At 34.4% G+C, this 6,786-nt stretch overlaps 1 pseudogene; it reads right to left on the reverse strand.

Moving 5' to 3' along the window:
* Positions 1–1,968: 1,968 nt before the first annotated feature.
* LOC116113290 lies at positions 1,969–5,368 on the reverse strand (annotated as a pseudogene).
* Positions 5,369–6,786: the final 1,418 nt, after the last annotated feature.

The following is a 6,786-nucleotide window of genomic DNA, read 5'->3' on the forward strand; positions in this document are numbered from 1 at the left end:
AACACTTATACACACAAAACTAAAGATTTCTAGATTAATTTAAAAGTTTGGAAAGCAAAATGGAGTAATGGTACTATGGTAGTGTGTGAAAGAATAGAGGTGGATCTCTCAAAAGATTGAGTTAGTCTATGTATTAGAAGAACTTTATATAATAACTCTTACTTCTTTATTAGACGAACTTTATATAATGACTTTTACTTTTTTATTAGGGGGCATTTGGTTGGGATTAATGGAGTTAAGTCATCTTATATTACTTGATTACCATGTTTAGTTGTCAAGTAATATAAGATACTGGTAATCTTCAAATACTAATAGTGGTTACTATTGGTAATATTAGAGGTAATCTGATTACCTCTATTTTCTTAAGTATTCTAATATTATCAAGATTGTCTTTTTTTGCTACAATTCTATCTCTTATTAATAAAATTTTAAGACAATAATGCCTTTATTATTAAAATTTTAGGACAATAATGCCCTTATTTTTTAATTTGTTTACATGAATATGACTTTTATTATTTCCCCCAAATTAATTAACATTTTAGACAAAATTCCCGTTAAATTCAAAGCAAATTACAGCTCACCCAGGCCACCACCCCCACCCACCTGCTGCCGGCAACCATCACCGCGGCCAGTAGCCGCCGTCGTCAAAACGGCGCACGGAAGGCTGAAAATGGCCACCATGTGCCGATATGACCATTTTCGGCCAGATATATAGCTGGAAATGGCCATTTCCTGCCTTCCATGCACCGTTAGGTTGCCGGCGGCCTGCAGTGGTTGCCAGCGATCGGTAGTAGCTGGGTTAGTGGGAGTGTTTTGTTGATTTTTCAAACTTTTATTATGGGGTTGTTTTTGCTAAGTTTTTAAATGTAAGGGGTTTATAATAATCCAAATAATAATCAATATTAAAAAAATAATATAATAATAATATTTAATTAAAGGACAATTTAGTAATTTAAATAAAATACCCACCAGTTTATTCCTCCCAACCAAACATATTAATATAACATACCCACCAATTAACCAAACACATTTTTCTAAAGATTCCCAGTAATCTTCAAGATAATCTACCTTTCCAGTAATTCAACATTCCCTAAATCAAATGCCCCTTTAGGGTTTATTTCACTTACCATTGTGAAATCGCTTAATTTGAAACCCATCAATTATTATTGAAAAGTAATATATTATCCACAAATTATACATTGAGGTAGTAACCCCAAGGTTTAAATCCAAAAATAAGAAAGTGAGTACACCTCTTTGACCACCAAGCAAACCCCTTGAAGGTATCCGAACCAACTTACAACATATCAAATACATTTTCATTTCTATATCAATTTTATTTTTAATAATTTTAGAAAACACAAACGTATTCATTAAAAAATATACCTCAAAATACGCCTTTAATTAGATCCGTTATACAAATAAAGAAAGATACGGTACTAATGTCATCCATTCCAAGCAATTTCGACAAGCCCCACATGCGCAATCATTTGGATCAAAATGAAATAGCGATGCGGCAAGGTGAGGAACATCAAATTGCTGAAACAAAAATAGGAAATATATAATAGCAATTTATGGCGCGTGCTGGAAGCTAAATGTTGACAAAAACAAAATTAAAAGCGGTCCCAGGAGTCCACCAATAGAGACAATCTAATCTTTACCATCAAATTGCTAAACAAAACGTACTCATAATCCAACCTTACTATTACATACACAACATTAATTATGCGTCTTGAATTTAGTTGTACCTAAGGCTGGGACAAGTTACCTAATATTATAGCCACAAGAATTCCAACATAATATACCACCCACTCTTGTTCAAATCTCAATCACCACTTTACTTTCAGGACCCATCACCCAATGATTATAATGCAATCACCATAAATTCAATTTACATGAATTGTATAAATTTCTTCCCAAGAGCGACTAAATATGCTTTGCATACCTCCTTCCAAACGGATTTTATATGTATCAAGACCCGACAAGACCTTTGTGCCGAGCATAGAAGATTATTATTGAGAAAAGGGTGCACAAACTATACCGGTGACGATGACCACCTAGAGTCAAAAATTTCAGAGAAGATGAGAATTATTAGTTATTAGTTGTTTTGTGAAGACCTAGGCGATTGCCTTGGTTTAGATTTTGAGGCCGTGTTTTGGTTTGATAATCGAGATGTACTATACTTACCCATTTAAATACAATCCATGTTCAGTCTTCCACGTATAGGGGATGTTCATGCCAAATATTGCAGCCACCAAAGAATATACCGACAAGCAAACAGTCCCAGAACTTAGAAAAGCTCTAACTGGCACTAATAAAAATCCATCATTATCACACAATAAAACTGCACTGCCAGACAAATATTTTAGGATTTCTAGCTAGCTTTAAAGTAAAGAATAATAAGCACTAGAACAATGAGCAGAGAAAAGGATTTGATCAGATTCAAAAGACATCACCTAATCAGCGATTTCGATGTTATCAAGCTGCAACATGAAATAAATCAACTATCAAAACACTTTTTTTCTCTCCAAATACCATAAGGATGTTAACAAGCAACGATTGAACTGATAGAGTAGAGCCCTCAATTTAACAAAACATTTTAAGAAATATTATTACCTCATTTCATCAAAACTTAGAATAAATTGTCGACTCACCTGAATGTTTATGTAATCCTCAGTGTCTCTTGTATTCACGCAGCTGGTAAGAAAAGAATATTAGCATAAGCATCAGCAATAAAATACAAGAATCATTGTCCAAAAGTCCTCCTTGGATGATTCCAGATAAATTCATAATTTCCTCCTTTTTCACTCATTTGCTAATCCAAAGAGAAGTTCACGGTGTGATGCTTACCGTGGCCAATTTATTCAGTGTGCCATCAATTTGCATAAAGTAACCTGCAAAATAATCCGTAACTCAATCTACAATTGTGTTGGTTAAATAAGTCCTGTGACATTCACTGTCAGTCAAGTTTATAACCTCAAGCAGCATTTCAGTTCATCCACATCATTCTCCTCTGAGTTTGTTGCTGCACTTGTTCTAGATATTTTTGAACCTATAGTTGGAGAGTTAAGAAACCAAGTAGGAGCACCAGAGCCACTGGCAGGTGAAGATGGCACAGCCAATTTCTTGACAAGTAAAGGTCGCCATATCATCATCATCATCTAGAAGTTGTTCAAGTTCATCCCTGACCTGGGAACACAATTTTTAGAAAGATTTAAGTCCAAATGAAAGGGTAGCATTTACTATTTAGCTTTACTGGCTCTAACCTTAGATTTTAACGATATTTCAACCTATGCAAAACAGAAACATTAAAAACAGAAATAAATTCGGAAACCAGAAAAAAGAATGTGATGGAGCGCGGCACTCTCTAGTGTTTGATCTATCAGTTCAAAGTCTACATTACCATTATGCAGCAAAGTGGAATGCAATGGTCCAATTTATGGGCTTGGTTGGGTTGACTGATTGGACTGATTTGTAACCGATTGAAGTAAATATTGAACCCATCCTCTGTTCCACTCCCATTAGCCCTTCATTGTTTTTCTAGTCAGTTTTGTAACTTGTTTTCAGCTTATTCTCTTTCAATTACCCAGTGTAGAATTGAACCTAAGTTAATAGATCCATTTAAGCCCCTTTCAAATGACGTAATAGTTAAATGTGTAATAAATTCTCAGCAAAAATCCTCAAGGTAGAGAGAGAGGTTCAAACAGAATAACTTTTAAGCAAGCTGACATGGATTGCCAAATCCTTACTGAGGAAGAAAAATCTACTCTGTCGTGTGTAGAGAAATATGATTTTAGACAAAATCATGAAATGTTTCTGATAAGGAATGAACAACCTAAGAGTTCTCGATAGGAAAAGACAAAATCATGAGAATGTTTTTGATAGGGAATGACAAAATCATGAATGTTTATGATAGGGAAAGACAAAATCATGAGAAGATATGAGCTATGATCTATGATCTAATCCCTAAAGAAAGCATAGTATATTCCCTGTTCACTGATGACTGATCTAAAATACAGACGTACCAAGCAAAGTTTATTCTTTTTACATGTATTCACTATTTAGGAAATTGCATTCCATGTTAATTGTTAGACATCATAACATTTCCATTTCTATGCAGAGATGGCTCAAACAAGTAATTTATATATCCTAAAACCAGCCTAAATAGAATCACTAGCAAACCTCTTAAAAGCAAAGAATATCTTTTATGCGAGCAAGATTGAGGAACTCACTCCAATGCTATATAATACCAAGATTCCATGTAAATATGAACAATAAATCATACCTTTTGAACCCGGTTTGTCAATCTTGTCATGCAGTTTTCAACTTACGCACCCTATCCAATTACGACTGCTAATCATAGAAATTGTGATTGAACTTTTAGTAAAGGAGCAAAGGGATTCAACCTAAACCCTATTACTAGTCAGAACATTAAGTGAAGGTAAATATAACCTCGATTAAAAACTAATAACTTTGAAAGACTGGCAAACAACTGAATCTTTCACAAAAACTAATCAAGCAGGAAAGCTTTACCTTGGAGGTCAACTCATCTAGAGCAGAAATTATCGGTCTCCAGTTCTCTGGTACGGGCATCAAGAAAACTACAAATACTTCTAAAGCAACTTCTAATCACGAAATTCAAATGGAAACTCTGCATTGCACGAGACAAATAAAAAACCAAAACAAACCATTTTGATTCTATAAACTTGCCAATATGATAACAAGAAGCTAAAATCAAACAGTCCAGAAGCAGAAAATCATTGAGTTGAGAAGATGTACCGTTTTCTTCACCAGTTTCAAAATCATTTCTCACTCCAGGATGCTCTTCTTCTTCTCCTTGGCCTTGGCTCGTTGGTTATCAGGAGCCAATCGTCTTTGCAATTGCTCCACAATTGGAATCACATTCATCCAGTGGATCTCTAAGTAACACCTAATAAAAAAAACAAATTAAACCTAAAAACTCACTTCAATTCAAACAAAATGATAAAAAATTGAGAGCCTGTAATGATTAACAGCACCTCCTCTGAGTAATAATCGCTTTAATGTGCTACAAAAAGAAAGAAACAAAATCAGCCGGCTGAAACAATTCAAACAGAGAACAAAAACGCACCGTTTGAACTGAAATCCAATCACCTCCAAATTGAGAACAATCACTTTATCTCTTCCGAATGGTCGAAGGATAGGATAACTAGATCAAGAATCCGAAGATCTCTAGCGTGAATCTGAACTCGTCGCATAAGTACTTGTCTACATCAAGGATAGTGCTCGTCTGTCTTTCTGGTCAAGCAAAATCCAGCTCCTGGAAACGGCCGTCTTCTTCTTCAACGCGGCTTGATCCACGGGGGCCATAATTCAAATCAAATTGCATTCACATCCGCGGTCAGTAAAGTCGTGACATTAGCACTGAGTGGTGGAGTAAAGATGGTGAGTGTGAGAAAGTGAAAGAAATTGAAGTGTGTGATTGATGTGAAAGAATGGAGTTCAAAACGAAGAGACGTGAGATAGGAATCTGGTGGTGGGGGAAGTGGAAGGGGAGATATTTGCATGGTTAATGGCAGTTAGCGGAGTGTTACAGAGTATGTTCAAATGGAGGGGAATGGGTTTTGAACAGATAAGTCTGCGTTAACTTTACTCACCATGTTTGGCGCGTGCTTTCAAATTTTTTTTTTTTTTCTTTTTTCTAATCACTCGATATTATTTATGATGATTAGTTGATTTGGTTAGGCTTGGGATTCTTAATTTCTTATAGGTTCATCCATGGAAGGTAAACTTTAAAGAATAATCAATTTTACAAATAATTTATTAAGGTGTTTGTTTTTCTTAAATTTTAAGTTACTTTTGTTTTTTGGATATATATTAACAGTGTAAAATCACAAAAATAGATATATTTGAAATCATTTTTCTATTATTAAAATAAATTTAATTCAAGTTTTTAAATAAAAAATTTTAAATTAAAAACTGACCAAGGAGTCGCTGAACAATCCACTACTGGCGGTGTCCATCAATCCGGAACTTTTCGACGACAAGTGGTTGACACCGTCAACACTATTATTTCGTCTTTGGCAATCTACAGATAGTGCCAACGATGTTGTCAAAATACTATGGCTTTTGTCACAGTGAGTTGACAAAGTTTGGCAAAAACTGTGTGAGTTGCTGTCAAAACATCACATTCTTTGATCAAACTACCAACATCATTGGATAGATCTCCAGTCGACAGTTCCAATGGTGCTGGTAGTGACCTCTACTTCGTCGTCGTCGATAGTTTCCGATCACTGTCAATGTAGTTGGCTGGTGACTTTTTACATTTTTTTTCAATTATTCTATTAATTAAAAGTCATTAAAATATTTAGAATGCGGTATATCTTAGGGCATTTTGGTAATTACTATTCTAAAAATGGTTTTAGAATCTAAAAGCTAAACTACCAACTTTTGAAATCCTTCAATAAATTAGATTATGGAGAAGTACATTATCTTATAATCACCTAGACATTGAAATGTTTGACAATTTATATGAATTTCAATCAATCCAAACAAAAGGAAATATACATAAATTACTAGATTTAACTTAATTTTAACATGTTATACCAATTTTGTTTGAAGATAAAATAAATAATATGATAATCATCGTATTAAGGTGCGCACAAGGTGACGTGTCTACGAGGTCGCATTTTGCGCGGATCAGTATTAATGTTACAAATAATGTAGGTACAAGCGCATGCTATACTGAGTAGGTGTAGTGTAGTTAGTAATAGTAGTAAATTTTTTTTCTTTTTTATTTTTTTTTCCCAA

The sequence above is a fragment of the Pistacia vera genome, unplaced genomic scaffold (assembly GCF_008641045.1).
Source record: "Pistacia vera cultivar Batoury unplaced genomic scaffold, PisVer_v2 Contig678, whole genome shotgun sequence".
NCBI classification, from domain to species: Eukaryota; Viridiplantae; Streptophyta; class Magnoliopsida; order Sapindales; family Anacardiaceae; genus Pistacia; species Pistacia vera.